Raw genomic sequence first — 16826 nt, 5'->3', positions numbered from 1 at the left:
AGCAGCAGCAGCACCAGCTGCTCCGGGCACTGAGACGAAGAGTGCATTGCCCGGATTCACTTCCACACAGGAACCGGGAATTGGTTTGAGTGGGGGGGGGAGGCGGAGAGAAGAATGCAAAGAAAAATCTCAACAGCCTGTGAGGAGAAGACAACATATATATATATGTATATATATATATTAAAAAATCACTTTGCATTTTTAAAGTGAGTGTTCCCTCATTCACAACTCCGTGCCACTGCACCGATTGCTACTAAATAACACGCGCGAGAAAAAGAGTTACTGCTCGTTCTATTGCCCGCTCAACCTAGCTTTGGGGGTGGGGCGGGAGTTGAAATACTGCATCCTGATTGGCGGGAAGGCGGGCCTCCGTCGCCATCCTGTGTTCTGTATGGCTGGGGAGCGCGTCAATCAAGAGTGAGGTAGCGGGTTAGTCTGTGCGCAGAGGTCGGTGGCAATTTGTTTGTTGTGGCGCGAGAGGAGGGAGCGTTTTGCGATTATTGAAGAGAGATTTTATTTTGCAGAACTTAAAGTAAGAACTATATCAATAAAATTACACGAGCATGTTGGTGAGGGAAAATATTTGTGGTGCATTTTATAGTACTTTTGACCTGAGAGGTAAATTTTGAACAGGTAATTTAAATTTTGATGCGAGAAGGCTGAGTTGCTCCACAGTGATTATTCTGGACTTCTGGCCAATTTATGTTTTTTTTTTCATTTCTAAACTTAGGCACAGGATATTCAGTTCTGAATTACAAGCTTTTATTTTTGCAATTGTGGAAAAATTGAAATGTTCTTGAGGATTATATGTATATATATTTTAAAAACATCAGCACCAGGCAAGAGTTGTGCAGTAATATTGCATCCTCTGGAATGCTTTCTTATTGTATTGATCAGAGAATTAGTAAAGAGCAGGCTGTATTTTGATAGATTTTATTTGTTGTACAGTAATTTAAGGGCATTTGTTGAGGCTGTGGCTGAGGGCCGCAGCTGTGTGAGAAATCTAATTGCCTACAAACTAATTCTGATGCCAGAAAGCAGGTGGAGGATGATCCCAGGGGACTGTGAGCCCAGGGTGTCATTTATTTAAGAAAAGGAACAGCTGAACGGGGTGATTGTAATAATTCATCGCCATGGAGCTTCAGCTCATTTTACACCCAGAAAGAGACCCACGTAGTTTCGTCGAAAGTTTGTTTCTCCTGTTGAAAATTTGTACATACTGGTGGGCACCTTCTTTATCATAAGTTGATGATTGTTGCCCTTTTGTTCCCAAAACAAGGTTAAAATTAAAGCTGTTGAATTTTTGTAAAACAATGGTTGGCAAATTTTTTTGTGGCGGGGGAGGAAACGTGTCATTTTCATCACAATAATGTTCCACACAGGTGACACAATGATGTTGTTTATATGCGATTTACATCACCTGGATTGTTTGTTTACCAAGCAAACAAAAAAATACCTGAACACTAGTTTAAAGCCACCCACAGACCCACTCCATTTTGAGTATAGCAATTGTCATTTATTCACTTTTACAACATGCAAGATTTAGATTTTTCAATTTACTTCATACTGTTGACTTAGAGACAGTCTTCACATTGTGCTAATGGTCTATTCCTGATAATTCAGTAATTTTTTGCATTAAAAAAATTGAATTATCCAATAATTTGAATTAAGTCACTTTGTACGTTAGAATATATTGTGACAATATAATTTAATTGTAAACATTTTAGAACAGAAAATCATCAACTAATTGTTGTCAGTCAGCCTGCCATTATAGACAGGTGTACAGTACTTCCCCATACATGGGTCTACTGCTGATCCGATGTTTGAACTCCTGTGCTACAGAACAATGCAATAAACCAAATCTACATTTCAGTGTTTATTAGCTAGACAGTTGACTGTTGTATTCACTTATTTGACACCACAGTAATGGTTTGACATGTCTCAATGTCAAATGTCTCTATTGCAGTAAAGTTTCAGTAATTCATATCACACGCTACTGCAAAATTAAACTGTTGGTCCAGCTTTCATTCTATAATGTCATCCTTTTATAAAATCACATCAAATATTTTTAGAGTATTAGGTGATGGAGAGACAGAATAAAAGTATACTATACCCAAGAAACATAGTGCTTAAAATGCTAAAGCTTCAAACTCACTCTCAGCTCACCTGTAAAACAAACGATGCCAGGTTTGATGTGCAATTACCATGCACCAATATCTTGTTACGACCTTTAGAATCTTTCCACCCTTCAATGAAATGAGAGAGAAGCAAATGTCTACGAGAGGCACATAGAGAGATGGAAATAAAGAGGAAGAGTGGAAGATAAACAGAAAGGCAGAGAGAATGAGTCAGAATCAGAGAGTAGAAGTCAAGCAAAGAGGAAGTTACAGGAAAAGATGGACGTAGTTTTATTCTCTTGTGAGCGACCCCACGGAAAATCAATTCATAGTATCTAGGAATTGTGAAGTATCTTGATAAGAGGTTGTAAGCTGGTAAGTTATAACAAATTGGATTGGAGACTCTACGTTTCATGAATGGTTATGGGATGTGCCGCTGTCAAATGTTCTTGGTTACGTGAGGAAAAACATTTTTAAAAATTATATTCTGGGGAAAATGCCAGGTACGATTATAGGCACACTTTGTTGTTTTTTTTTTGTGTATCTAGAAATTCAGGAATCAGTATATTTTTAGTTCTGACAATTCTTATGCCATAAGATAGAATATTTTTCTGTTGCTCACAAACATATAATGGCTATTATTGGAGCAATTTCTCTTGTGTGCATTTCCTGAGTGTACGGAGCAAAGCTCAGTACTTTTATACTCTCTAACAATGCTATCATCCAGTCTAAGGGAAGCCTAAGCCTACTCTCGGAAGTTGGGACATCACTATGAATTCATGCGTTTCCAAAACAATATAAGCCTTGAAGCATTGACTATGACTTGCATAAGTCAGCATAATGCCTGGACAGATGCCTGACCTATTTTTTTAAAAAATAGACACAGATTTGTGCCAGAGGGTTGAAAATTTCTATGATCGAAAGGTTTGCATTTAAGGCTGTTGTCCATGTGGACAGTTAGTCTGCTCATGTGGATGATTTATCAATCAGTAACTGATCAATTCATGCTATCGCATGTTACATCAAGCAAATGAACCATGGGGAGTTTCAGGCTGTAAAACTGCACAATGATGAGAAAAGAAAGTGCTGTGTGCATTGATTGATACGGAACACATGCATCAACATGAGGATCCCATCAAATATGAAAGATACCATGAAGTTGTCCAGCATTAAAGGTGCCATTTCTATACTTGTGATTGCGTGGAATTAAATTACTAGACAGTCTTCATGTTGGGCATTCAGTTCAACTTTTGCTTTGCTTAAAAAAAAGAGTCAGAACAATGTAACTGAGCAGATCAGTCATGCAATTGAGTCCAACCATCTGGAAATACGAGCAAAAATGGCTAAAATAGCAGTTGAATTGTTTGTAGGTGAGCGCAGTCAGATGAGGAAATTTGAGACTTTTCTGAACCATTTGGAGTACCTGAAGTTTGCTGTGATGACGAACCTTCAGAACTGCTATCATGTGTTAAACCAACACTGGACTTTTACTAGACAGTTTCATTCCATTTCATGACATTTTAGGCAGCACAGATCCCATTAGTTTCGTGTAGCTCACTGATATCATTGAAGTGCACGGAGGAGGCTGACAGCTTTCGTCAGACTCAATTTTGATATTCATTTGCCCTTCCAAGTCTTTTGCGAAATTGGAAATGAAAATTCTGTTCTTTAAAGTGGCAATAAATACTTAAAAAAAACTTTTAAAAAAGTGACTTTTTTTAGGCCATGGTATGACAGATGAAATCCATAGCTTCCAAACAATAGGGTAAGTTGCTACTATCCCTTGCTGTACTGTACATGGTGGTTTTGAAGGGCTATCAGATGAGCACAGGTGCCTATTCAATTTGAGCTGGCTGTTGTGCAGAGAGCAAGGGTCACATAATTGGGTCATAAATTTTAGGTATCTACTTACTTTTCTCTACAAGCTCCAAATATGAAACCTTTCGTAAAAATTGTATCCCTTCCAGGTGGTTCTGTAAATAATATTAAAATAAAGTCTGCAAATTTTTATAACTACTGACTAAAGTTTAATTGCAGAGTTGGTACAGCTTCTGGGGGATTGTAATTGTAGAGTTACAGTGCTAATGGTGCCAGAGAGCCAAAGGACCCTGTTGGAAATCAGTCATCAGGCATCATAATGATTAATGCAGGCAATTCAAGGTACTCTGTCATTACTGCTTATGATTCAGTGGTGGGTATTTACACCTGAGATTGTGCACCACACCAGTCAATCAAAGCTGCTTTGGAATACCCCACCCCTTATAATTGCTCACACAGAGGGGCGATTCTGCTCTTGGTACAAACTTGAGTTTAAGAGGAAAGGACAAGTCATGTGGCTACCACTCGACTTGTATTGTCCATCCCCCACTCCCTTCACTCCAACCATTGGCGGCCATGCCTTCAACTGTCTAGGCCCTAAGCTCTGGAATTCCCACCCTAAACCCCTCTGCCTCTCTTTCCTCCTTTAAGACCCTCCTTAAAAGCTACGTCTTTGACTTTGTGTTAATTTTTGCCTGGTTACACTCCTGTGAAATGCCTTGTGACGTTTTATTATGTTAAAGGCGCTACATAAATGCAAGTTGTTGTTGTAAACCCATCCGAGTAAACAAGTTGATTTGGATACTAAGGGTTCAATTTTTTTTATTACTCATTTAAAATGGTTCTTTTTAACGTAAGTCTGATGATGCAAGACTGGATATAGTGTGTAAAGTGATAGTTTGGGGATTTGTACAAAGTTGAGCTCTCTTTGTGTGTTTTGCATGTACCAGTATTTACGTCAGAGGTTCTGTAGGGGGGAGAAAACAGGCTGTGGTACAAAAAAAGAACAAGTGAAGATGAATAGTTGCAATGATACAGACAAGGACATAGAGATAGAAGGAAAAAATGTACGGCACAAAGAGAGATTGTGTGGCCAGACAGAAGGTTACAACAGCAAAATTATAAGCAGGAAGAGAAATGGTATTTTGTTTAAAGGAAGCACATACAACAACTACTTGCTGTTATATAATGCAATTATCGTAGAATAATTGTCTTCATAGAGAAGAATGGCCACTGCGCCAAAGGAGAGTTTAGGAGGGAAAACCAAAAACTTTGTCAAAGAGATGGGTTTACACAGGTTCATCTAGGAGGAGAGGAAGAGGGAATTCCAGAATGTGGGGTCTAGACGGCTGCCAATGGTGGGGCAAAGGGAGTAGGGATGCACAAAGGGCCAGAGTCGGAGGAGCGGAGATTTGAGGGGTGGGGGCGGTGGCTAAAGGGGGTTTCAAAAATGGGGAAGGTCGAGGCCAAGAAGGGATTTAAACAGGAGGATGAGAATTTTAAATTTGAGGCATGCATGGGACTCGGTACGGGATAGGTTACAGGCAGCAGAGTTTTGCATGAGCTGAGGTTTATACAGGATGGAGCATGGGAGGTCAGTCAGGAGAGCATTGAAGGTGGCATAGGAGTGGTTGGGCGGATGCAGGTGATGTTATAGAGGTTGGTGGACTTTGTGATGGAGAGGATATGGGGTCGGAAGCTCAGATAGGGGTTGCATAGGATGATGAGGTTGTGTACTGTTTGTTCAGCCTGAGATGGTGGCCGGGGAGGAGGATGGAATCAGTGGCAAGGGTACGGAGTTTATGGCTGGGGCCCAATGTTCAGCTGGAGCAAACTGCGGCTCATCCATGACTGGATGTCAGACAACACAGAGGCAGTGAAGCCGTCAAGAAAGGCGGTGGAGAGATAGAGCTGGGTGACATCTGCGTACATGTGGAAGCTAACCCCTTGTGCTCGGTTGATCTCGCCAAGGGGCAGTATGCAGATGAGGAATGGGAGGGGGCCAAGAAGTTCCTTGGGGAACTTCGAAGGTAATTGTGTGGGGCCAGGAAGAAAAACCATAGCTGGAGATCCTCTGATCAGGGAAGAATGGAACCAAACGAGGGCAGTCCCACTGAGCTGGACAATGGAGGAGAGGCGTTGATGGAGGATGGTGTGGTCGACATGTCAAAGCTTGCAGAAAGTAGAGATAATGCACCACGGTCACAGTCACATTTGTACCTTTGGGTAGGGCTGTATCAGTGCTGTGCCTGGAGTGGAAACCTGACTGGAGAGATTCTAACTTGGAGTTTCGGGAAAGATGGACACAGATGTGGAAGGTGACAATGTGTTCAAGGCCTTTGGAGAGGAAAAGGAAATTGGAGATGGGACAGTAGTTTGCAAGGACAGAGGGTTGGGCAGAGGTATTTTGAGGGGGGTTGGGTGGGGAGGACAGTACATGAGGAGAGGGAACCATTTACAGTGTCAGCTCGCATGAGGGAAGTTAGATGGTCAGAAATTTAGCGTGAATTGGGTCAAGGGAGCAGGAGGCAAGTCTCACGGATGAGTTGAACTTGGAGAAGACATAAAAAAGGGGTGATAGGAGAGAAATTAAGGTGAAAAGTGGGTTCAGGGTTAGGACAGTGGGGGCAAGGTTTGCTTGGTAGGGAAGAGGAGAAGCAGCATAGGCAGCTGAAGGGATGGTCTCAATCTTGGTGACAAAGGAATCCATGAGCTTCTCACACTTGTGGGAGGTGAGGGTGGAGGGGGCAAGGGAGAGTAGTTTGAGGAGACAGTTGGTAGTGGAGTTATCTTTGCTCTCCAAGGTGATCCTGGACCAGGGGAGAGTGAGGCTCGATAACACTTGATGTGATCCAGCCAGATGTGATGGATGGCTAAACCAGTTATGCACCAGATACGCTCAAGTCTGTGCCTCTTGTACTTGAGAGTGACGATGGGGTCCATAACGGGAAAGGATAGGACTCGGAGAAGAACAAAAGGCAGATTATAATCAGATATGGGAAAAGTGAGAGCTATGAAGCAGAAATTAAGACAGTGACAGCTTTTGAGCAGCAGTCCGGGAGTTTTGAAAGTGTAAGTTGGTCACCAAAAGTCTGGTTTCAGTGTCTTATGAAGTTAGTTATTGAAATTTTCAATGTTTTTTCACCAGCAACAAAGAAAATATTAGCAGTCAAGTCAGCAATGAGCCTGTGCGGCGGCGAGACTATTTGGTGTGTTGTCATGAAATACCTGGCTCGGGAGATTAGGCCAGGCTGCAGCTGGGGAGGAACTCAGAGTTTCAAGGTAGTGCCCAGGCACAGGGATAAGCAGCACTCCTTCTATTACTTATTTTTCTTCTTGCATGAAAGAAGACTTTCATTTATATAGCAACTTATTACACCTCTGCGAAATGGCTCAAAAGGCTTTGCACAGGGGTTAATTACAGTTCAGTTACTATGTAGGCAAATACAGCAGCCATTTTTCACCAAGATCCCACAAACAATGGTGAAATGAACGACTAGTTAATCCTTTTTTTGGTCGAGGGAAAATGTTGGCAAGGACAGTGGGATAACTCTGCTCTGCCTCACATTGGTGTCATTGGACTTTTAAAGTCCTCTTGAACCATCAGAACAGACTTGGTTTAACGTTTCATAGTGAAATTTGTTTATAGTTTTATAATACTGGATAAGAGGGGTTTGAATATATGTGTTATAGCCGCATAGCACTTTGGTGTAGCAGAATAGTATGAGATTTGCATCTGAATTTCTAATCTCAGACCGCACGTGAGATTTTGCATGAACCGCTCCTCAACATGGCTGCAAAAAGAGTCTGAAGTGATACATCCCCAAATTTCCTTTTCTGTGGGTAAAGCCTAGGCTCAGCCTCACACTTCTGATGACAAACCTGAGAGCAAGAGCTCACTTTGAGAGGGGAGGTGGGGGCGGGGTTTGTGGGTAACATCTGACCGTCCACATCCTACCACTCCCTGGCTTTAGTGCAATGACGACTCAAAGCCAAAATACCACCATGGGAATTTTATTTTAACTGTACCATATAAGTCGAGTTTCAGCACAATCCTGAGAGGCCTGTTTAGCCACTGAGTAAACTCAATGAGTGCTTCTACTCCATTACCCAAAGAAACCAATCTGTGCAACCCTGAAAAATTGTGCCACTTGCATCTGTGAATCTGTTGTAATAGAAGGGAGGGAATTTATTACATGAGAGTACAGATTTGTAAGGACAATACTCGCTCCACCATGGCTGCAGTGTGTGCTATGCACAGGATGCACTGCAGCAACTCGCCGAGGCTTCTTCGACAGCACCTCCCAAACCTGCGACCTCCACCACCTAGAAGGACGAGGGCAGCAGATGCGTGGGAAAACCATCACCTCCAAGTTCCCCTCCAAGTCACACAACATCCTGACCTGGACATATGACGTCGCTGGGCCAAAATCCTGGAGCTCCCTACCCAACAGCACTGTGGGAGCACCTTCATCACTTGAACTGCAGTGGTACAAGAAGAGGGCCCACCACCACGTTCTTGAGGGAAACTAGGGTTGGCCTTCCTAACGACGCCCATATCCTGAGAATTAATTTTGAAAAGAACAGTGGTGAAATTGTCTTGTTTAGCACCAACAGAAGGCTTCAGCTAAATGCTGTCCATCAATATCATGTCACTTGTATGTGTTTGAGCCTCTTTAATAATGGCATAACAGTTAGATTTTTTTTGGGCTTATACTGGTGGAATGCTTATCTGTTTGAAGTGCCACAGGCTCTAGGGAAATCTTTCTGGATCTGCCTTCTTAGAATTTCAACTTTCAAGCAGAAGAGAAATAATGGTCTTCAGTTGTCAGGTGTACTTGTAATGTTAACATATTATTAAAATGTACTTTTTTAATTCAATTTTTACATTTCTCTCAGAGCTCTACTCTCCTCCCATTTTTTCTTCTCTAGGTTACTATTTATTTTAATTTTTAAAAATTATTTTCATAACTTACATTTTAAAAAAAAAATTCCTTCCTGTGTGTGCCCGCACCATCCTACCAGTCACTTTCAACTTAGGATCCATGGAAGTTAAATTCAACTCTTGAGTAGCTAAAAACCTGTTCCAGCGGCTGTGTTTATTTTTACCAGTGAATTGGGTTGATCAAAGCTTGAGTTTTATGGGTTGACATTTTGAACCCTAAGGCCACTTGTACTACCGTTGAGGTAACTCGTTGGCACAAAGAGCTGAGCTGCACTTCAACTGATTATTTTGCCTGCGTCCCAAAGGCTCTAGCTGAAGAGTATAAATCATTACACTGGAACATATCCTTTCTCACTGTTGAATAATGTAGGAAGAAAAATTGTGTAACATAAGTACTCCATGAATGGTGTCAAGATACCTAAGGTGGAGTTGAAAACAATCTAAGAGTTTTAGTATATTCAATGCTTAATGTTCCTGAACACTGCGGAACAGCAATCAACCAAACAGATTGCTGAACCGCATCAACAAAACAGTAGATTATAAGTCTACGAACGTCCTGCTTAAACTCGGCAGTGCGTTGGTCAGACCACACCTTGGTGCTGTACCCAGTTCTGATCACCGAGACACTCCAGCCAATGAGGCAGTGTAGAGAAGAACCACAAGACTCTCCCTAACATTAGAGGAGTTGAACTGTGAGGACAGACTGCAAAACTTGGGCTTTTCAACCTTCAAAACGTGCAGCTGAGAGGTGATCTGAAACAGGCATATAAAACAAAAGAATGACTTGCATTTATACAGAGCCATTCACAACCTCACGACATCCCAAAGCTCTTCACTTCAAAAATACTTAATTGGCTGTATAATCTCCCGTTGTAATATAGGAAATGCTGCAGCCAATTTGCACACAGCATGCTCCCATGAGCAGCAATGTGATAATGACCAACTAATCTTTTTTTTAGGTGTTGGTTGAGGGATAAATATTGAGCGGGACACTGGGGAGAACTTACCTGCTCTTCTTCGAAACAGTGCGGTGGGATCTATTGCGTCCACCTGAGAGAGCAGTCGGGGCCTCGGTTTAACATCTCGTCCAAAAGACGACACCTCTGACAGTGCAGCACTCCCTCAATGCTGCATTGAGGTGTCAGCCTAGATTATGTGCTCAAGTCTCTGGAGTGGGACTTGAACTGACAACATTCTGACCCAAAGGTGAGGGTGTTACCACTGAGCCAAGCCTGGCACCCAATAGAATAATAAAATAATGAACAGCATAGAAGAAAACATTGTTTCAAGCACAGGCCACAGGCTTCAAGCTCGTGAAAGGCAAATCTTGGTCTAATGTCGGGACATTTTCCTACACAAAGATTGATCAACACAAGGAATGAACAGTGCAGGCAAGATCCTGGAATCATTTAAGAAATAGTTATGTTCTGTGACAGAGGCTTGGAGGGTCTGTGGATGGATGAGCTGAGGTCCTTCCAATTCTGTATCTATTTAGTGATCTTGTAATAATCTGGTTTGTGATATCTTTGTTATCCTGAGATCATATGGTCATTACATGAATGAGCTTCAAAGTTGGTCACAGCCAAGCATTAATCCAGGGCTGGCTATTGGGAGGAGTGCTCACCTCTGACCTGGGATTGGGAATGTGCAATTCCTGCAGACAGTCTGCCTTTTTTTAACAGCGTGCTCCTGTTAACTGCCAAGCAATGCAGTTGAGTAGACTGGAGTCCACTTAAGCTTGCTCAAGGTGCTTACTTGTGTAGGGTCATCTTAATTGAAAGCCAAATACCTAACAACTGGACCACATGAAAATGCAATTTGTTTTTACTAAAGATTAAACCTCTAAAGATTTAACTGACTTTACCTGCTGTCCTGAACACATATTGGGTCATCTTGCGCTGCTTTTATGCTATGCAAGATCTGTGCTGGGATCACCAGTTTCCCAATGTCTTGGGTTTTGCTCAGCTGACTGCAACCCAAAGGTAAACTTGCTGAGTTTGGCTGCCATTTTAAAAACAAAACAGGTCTTCCCCAACCCAGACTGTAGCAAGTCCCAGGTTGCAGCTAGCTGTGTAAGACCCGTATGCGAGGAACTGGAGGCAAGCATGAATCTTGCACGGTATAAAAGCAGTTTTGGAGGCTGTTCCATTTTTGTTTGTTAGCAGCTGAATGTATTAGAGATGATAGAGTGAACATGTTTCCTAAAAACTCAATGTAATGGAGCCCCGTACCAGATGTTTCAGGTTTTTGAGAAATGATTTGCTTCTCTTCTAGATTATGAATACCTGGTGGGCTTTGATGCTGATGTTTAGTGACACTTCTATCACATTGTCAAGAAGGTCCCAAGGCAGCAGTGCCGAAATAGAGATTGACAATCTTCATGTACCCTGCCCCCATCTTTAGGAACAGTGGCAGAAGGAAAACTAATCAGAAGGCTAATGGCCTCCCATTCCTAAAAGGGAGGGAATCTAGCTCCTGGGCTTGATGTTGGCTTTAAATGGAGAGCCAAAAGCACCACTGGAGCACCCATAGAAATGGGTCTCTTCACTGCAGTCTGTCCTCTGGAGATCAGGTCCTTTTAGTGCTGCTGAGTGCAGGAGTGCCACACTACTGCCAATAGCTCTCTGTTAATGAAAAACTGCCATAACATGAAGCCATGTTCGCCAGAGTCAGATTAATGTGAAACTATTGTACATTTGCATTTTATACGGAGAAGGGTACCAATGGAAGATTGTTTTTGTGTGTGTGGCAGTAAGGTTGCTCTAATTGGTTAAAGCATACCTGGGTTAGGGAGGGGACTAGTCTTCTCCCAATCACTATCCATTAACCAGTGCTGGAAATGCTCATGCACAGATGTCTGATGAAGACAGGTTGCGATGAGCCAGGATGCCTACTGTGATTGCCTGCTACCACCCATTGTCAAGGTTCAAAAATGAATAATAGCCATGTGGATAATGTGCCAAAGGGTGCCCAGCTCCTGTGGAACCACATGCCAGCAAGGAATCTGCACATTCAGGGATGAGGTGAGAAAAATCAATAGAAAGATACTGTTTGAGGTAGACTAGAGTAGAGTAGATTATGTACACTATACTTTGCATTACAGTTACCTTAGGCAGGGCGTTCAGTGAATAAGCTGCTGTAACAAACTGGGAGAGTGTTACGTCTAATGCAGCAAATCTTGTATCAGAGTGTGGCAGTTTTTTCACACCGAGGAAAGACTTGCATTATAAATTCGCCAATTTTGAGATTTTGGCAGTGCTTGAGACACCACTTAGCAGGTAGTCCAGCACCAATAAGAATGTGTATCGACTGCAGTGTGACTCTTGTTAAAGCCCTGCCACAGGTTCTCCTGATGGCTCAGTGGATAAATACACGGCGTTGGGCTACAGATCAGGAATGTCTTGGGTTTGATCCCTCATCTTGTATCGAGCTACTCAGCCAGAGTATGGGAGAGAAAATAATGCCTCTAGACTAGGAAGGGGAGCACTCACCTAGGCTTTACGCTCACGGTTGCTATCCAGTGACTCAACTAACATCACCAAAGCCACATTTTCAAGTCATTCATTCATTTGTTGTTTGTGGTTTTTTGCTGTGTGCAAAATGGCTGCCTACATAACAGTAGTGACTGCACGTCAAAAAGTAATCCATTATGAAGTGCTTTGGGACGTCCTGAGGACATGAAAGACACTACATAAATGCAAATTCATTCATTCTTTCCTGCTCAAAAGTATGTGTGGATGTTGGGTGAGCATACTATCAGGTTCAACTGCAGTAACCTTTTGTGGTTCACTAGCCAGCTCTCCTGTGGGTTACACTTGGAGCTGGGCAGTTGGGTGAAGTACTGCTATGCCACCTGTTGAACAGTACCCTAAGGTGAGTGGGCATCTGCCGGAGAGGAGACAAGGAGAGAAATTGTGGGTGGGGGAGTGGTGTGGGGGAACAGGCCATTACAGATGCAAGAGACATAAGAGTTTGTTTGGGGGAGAGGAGTGGAATATGCATTGTTTCATGAGAAGTCCTATACTTGGCTAATTAGAGACTTAGCCTGGTTACCTCCTGGGCCAGTTTCTTCATTCTCAGTTTAACCTTTATTTCCTCTGATAAAACTTTTGTTTTAAAATTTATTCTTAATCAGTTTTTATTGACTTTTTTTCACCCCAAAACAGATAAGCTTGACGACTCGTCAGAATTCCCCAAATCTTACGTGTTTTGGGAGTCTGGTGAGATTTGGCTCTGAATAATTCTTTCAGCTGCATGTGAAAATGGTGTCCAGTGAGATCATCTGATCTTCAGAAAACCACCAAAAGGTATGTCAAGTAAGTGATAATTCTAATTATAATTTAGTGGGATTTCTCTGTTATCTGGATGATGGCCAGCTGCTCCCTTGCTAGATTTCCAGTGCTGCTCACTTATTTCCCTGTCTCTGTTTTCTCTGATCTCTCTTTACGCTCTCCCTCTCCTTTGCCTTTGTCCTTTTTTTGTACCTCAGCTGTGTCCTCTGTTGTGCCAGACAGCCTTCAACATGACGTACATAATTCAGAGCAAATGCTCCTATGATTACCTTAGTTTACCTCTCTGGCTGGGATTTTCTGACTATTAATTGTAATGCTTGGAAATCACTGGCTTTGGGATTGGAAATTTCCTGGAATGCATTCCTGCTGTGTGCCAGGGATGTTGAAGGGAAAATCCCAGCCCCAATCTCTACATTTAGGAAATTCTTTTGAATGAATATTTGAAGCAACCTGTTTTCCTTTAATAAAATTTTATTTTGTTTCATTTCTGACACCGTCTCGAGACCTACCTATTTGTCCAAGCCTTTGCTCGTTCCTCCTAACTCTCCATTTATGCTCAGTGTCTATTATTGTTCCTCTGTAAAGTGCCTTGGGATATTTTTCTATGTCAAAGGTACTATGTTAATGTAGTTGTTAGATTACCCAGTTTTTACAATAAAAATCTGGGAAAAAAGCAAGCTACATAACTGATAAAAGAGGTAATAATAATAATAATAAACAGTGATAATAATTAAAAGTTTCAGCTGAGTCTCTTGAATGTTAAATTTTCCCCAGCATTCTGCCAGAAAATCTAATATTTTCCACTGATGTCAAATAAAAACTGAAAAAATTAAAATGGAAAATGAAATCGCCAAATATTGGGTCTCTCAATAAGTTATAAACAGAGAGTTTGTTTGCTGAAGAGCTACCTATATCCTTGCTACATGAAAAAGATGCTTTGAATATTTGCTCTAACACCAGTAGCTCTCTGCACTTTTTAAGATGTGTGGTTAATTGGAACAACTGGTTAAAAGGAAAATTTGCTTGTTGTAGCGAGTTCCTCTCAAATGATTTTCACTTGCAGTAAGTTTGTGATCCTGGTTTGCAGCACCTACAGAGGTTTAATTTTATGTAAGTAGCATGTGACAGACCCCTTTTTTGTTTGCATTCAGATGCTTTTTATCCCAGGGCTTGCAATCTCATTGATTGACACTTCCTGCTCCAAACCCACCTATTCGACTCTGTGACAGCGGCTGGCAAAATAAAATGTGCAGTCAAGTGTTTGCTGAGTCGTGTAAACAGAACAGGGAGGGGCTAACCTTCAGAACTTAAAATTTAAAGAATTAAATGCCAAAGAGCCACTGAGTTAGAAATTAATTATGTCATAGCCAGGTATGAAATCTGATTAAAGAGAACTGAAAATGCTGGAACCACTCAGTCAGCATCTGCAGAGTAAACTGTTGAGTTAACGTTTTAGATGTAATCTTATATTAGGGCACATGGAATCTAATGGATGTTCTATTCATGATACTAACTGTAATTCCCCTGTATTTTACCTCAACAAGCTCACCTTGAATATTTATTGGCTGAAAGATGAGATGAAAGATGCTGGTTAAATCCTGGCTTTGTAAAACACAACTTCAGTTGAATAAATACAACATAAATGATAATTAGTTGTGCAGTGAGTATTTGTTTTAAGAGTTAATTTGACATCTGGATGAAGAGAACTGCTGTCTTTGCATCCTTGACATATCAATGTGAATCGGTCTATTGAGTTAAAGGAATGAGATTCTATTCGAGCTTGGACTTGTCAGTGTCTATATTCAAATTGACGATTCTTTGCATTAATCGAATCATTTGTCTTTTAGCAACCTATAATGCAATTTTATAAAGCACAAAATTGAGACTGATGTTTGCAATAGTATTAAACCCAGATTTCTGTTCTTTAACTGCTCCTGTTATTCTGATTATGTAGTACAGTACCCTGTATTCCGTAGGCTTCTTACTCACTTGAAAAAAAATAAAAGAAATAGTAGATGTCCAAATAGATCATTTATAGGGCAGAAACAGAATTAGGAGTTTTGACTGTCATGGGCAGTGAGAGATCAACTTGTACAGTTTATCATTGTCACCTGAACTCTTGAGGTAGGTTACTGCCTTGAATTCAAACTGTATAAAGCTCTAGTCAGACTGCACTTTGCCCAATTCTGGTCACCGAGATACAATTCAAACCCAAGAGATAGTTCGGAGAAGAACCGTGAGGCTGATCTCTAGTGTTGACTGAATTATGAGGAAAGATGAGAAAATCTTGGGCTTTTCAGTCTTGAGAGAAGGCAATTTGAGAGGTGATCTTACAGAAGTGTATGAGAATAAATGGTATGGGAAAGGTAGATCTGGCATACTACTTCAAACTAGACTGTAGAGAAGGGGACATAGGTTCGAAGTAGTAAAAGGCAAATTTAGGGCTAATGTGAGAGAGTTTTTCCACACAAAGACTGACCAATACATGGAATGGACTTCTGGGTAGGATAGCAGAGGCAAAAACCCTGGAATTGTTTAAGAAGCAGTTGAATGATGTGTTGGGGGACTTCTGTGAAGCACTTAGTTCACTATGTCAAATTACTCACACTATACTTCAACCTGGTACTGTGTAACTCAAAACACGCCCTCCAGGCACAGAGAATGTTTGGCAGGACAAACTCTGTAATCTAACTGTTCTTCTGGGCGTTTTTCAATTTAAAAACAAAAATTTCACCACTCATCATTGTACTTTACTAAAATTCTAGTGATAATGCTGTTTCTAAAAGCTTATAATATACACGCTGACCCCCGCCCATTATTGGCATCTTCTGTAAGTTGGAGAGAAATATTAGGGACACGTCGCTGCCAGCTGGGACATGTATGTGGTTTATATTCTGCAATCAGGCTGATTGGGTATTTCCAAATGCTGGAGTTACACTGCACTTTTAGTGCCCGTGCTTCACTAAGATATTTGTTGTGCTGATGGGCAAAAATGCAATGTAAGACACTGTCATTGCTGGCCCGATGTGAGTCACATTACCTTCAAGAGATCAGCACACGTCGGTTGTCTGACTGTAGCCAGTGTAAAGCCTGCCTGTTACTTGCATTGGTGATGCAGGGCGCTGCCTTCCTTTCTCTTAACTGGTTGCCCTGACAACTCTTTTATTGTTCAATCGGTAGAGGATACACTGGCAGCAGAGCATGCAATTGTAAAGCTTTCCCACACTCCCCTCCCAACCCCAACTCCGAGATGCATGCAGGCACTTTTTACACACAAAAAAAACACTGCTTAAAATATTGACAGCATATATCACAAGTGAGTTATGCCTTGTTTTTGTCACCACATCACAACACAACTTGCGTTTAACTCACATGATGGTTGAATAAGTAAGCAGTACAATATTTGACATGACTGCTGCAATTTAAACCAGTTTGAGTTTTTTGGACCCAGATGTGGTTTGATGACTCATTTCCTGACTATCAGACATTGCTGATGCAGCAGCCTCTGTCCTCAAAATGCCCAGGCTAATTTCTGCTGAATTCCATAGGATATATTTTCACGGATTATTAATGATCCAGGTGTTTACTCACGAACTGTCAAATGCAAACAAAGATTCAAAGGTCTGGCTTCCTTAGCTGGTTAAGGCAGCGAGT

The 16826-nt window shown here is 41.5% G+C and overlaps 1 protein-coding gene across 4 annotated transcripts in view; it reads left to right on the top strand.

Moving 5' to 3' along the window:
* The first annotated feature begins 455 nt into the window (after nucleotides 1-455).
* rassf4a (Ras association domain family member 4a) overlaps nucleotides 456-16826 on the top strand; it is a 212149-nt gene continuing 195778 nt past the window's right edge. For 3 of the 4 annotated variants that reach the window (XM_067972603.1, XM_067972600.1, XM_067972602.1), the window contains exons 1-2: nucleotides 456-532; nucleotides 13047-13196. The gene's annotated coding sequence lies outside the window, so the exon portion shown is untranslated. The remainder of the gene's footprint in view (nucleotides 533-13046; nucleotides 13197-16826) is intronic. The other variant, XM_067972601.1, reaches the window with a different exon arrangement.

This window comes from Heptranchias perlo, chromosome 36 (assembly GCF_035084215.1).
Source record: "Heptranchias perlo isolate sHepPer1 chromosome 36, sHepPer1.hap1, whole genome shotgun sequence".
NCBI classification, from domain to species: domain Eukaryota; kingdom Metazoa; phylum Chordata; class Chondrichthyes; order Hexanchiformes; family Hexanchidae; genus Heptranchias; species Heptranchias perlo.
The sequence above is the reverse complement of the archived record's forward strand: the minus strand, read 5'-3'. Positions and strand labels throughout refer to the sequence as shown.